Genomic DNA, 1164 nt, shown 5'->3' with positions numbered 1-1164 from the left:
ATCTAATTAAATAATAAATTAAAGAAAATAGTAAAAAGACGTTTTTATATATAAAATATTAATTATAATCTATTTTTTAAATTAAGAAAAATAATTAAAAAATATTTTTATTGTAAAGACTTCTAATGAAGACAAAATGTTCAAACGTCATGTAGTACAGGATATAAAATTCAAATTTTTTTATACATAAAATATTAATTATAATCTATTTTTTAAATACTTTTTCAACTAATTATAGTAATTTTCAATAATTTGAAAGTAGATATAGATATATATTTAAATTTTTGTCTTTAAATTGTAATATTTATCCATTAATTGCTAATTAAATGATCCAAAACCCAATATAAACTTAAAACCTAAATTTTTCCCTCATCATCTCAGTTTTTAGTTTCAAGAGAGCTTTCCGCTCCTATTTTTTCATAATTATGATTTTTCATTAGCAAATGAATAACACATATTTGATCTAATCACACAATATAATTATAAAAATTAAATATTATTTTAAAAAAAAAAAACAAAAAAAACTCTATTAAAACCTAAATTGAAAAAATTAATTTTATGTTGATTTGATTTATAATTTTAAAAAACCGACATAATTGAGACCACATAGTAGTAACAAGATCCAGGTGGACTCGAACCACCGTCCTCTCAACTGCATACGCACTGAGCGCTCCTCCAAAGGCCGAGCTCTTGGATCCATCTCACACAGAGTCTTTTGAATTAAAACATGTTTTCGTCTTAAAATGGAAAAGAAATTAACAACTATGTTTTAAAAGTTGAGTTCACTTCTAAATTAAAATTACAATGGAAAAAAAAAATGAAAAAGGTAAACAGGCAAAGTTAAAAGGGATAGTTAAAATTGAACCTCAGCTCATGGAGAACGTCGATTTAAAAATTTAAAATTAGAAAAATATCAATAAATGAACCACTAAATGAAATGAGCACCAGCTGAGTGAAGTAAAATTCTTAATTAACAGGATATACCAAATACATGGGACAAATTGGGCAACGCACTCTACTAATTCCGTTGCACATAAATCACTTAAAAAGCTACAGCTGAAACCACTTCCAATTTTTATAAGCACTAAAATTCAAATTCAAAGCCGTTTGGCCATCAAAAGCATGTACTTTTTTTCAAAAAATTAGATCACTTTAATGGGAAAA

The sequence above is a fragment of the Capsicum annuum genome, chromosome 12 (genome assembly GCF_002878395.1).
Source record: "Capsicum annuum cultivar UCD-10X-F1 chromosome 12, UCD10Xv1.1, whole genome shotgun sequence".
Lineage (NCBI taxonomy): Eukaryota > Viridiplantae > Streptophyta > Magnoliopsida > Solanales > Solanaceae > Capsicum > Capsicum annuum.
This window is presented reverse-complemented; position numbering follows the sequence as displayed.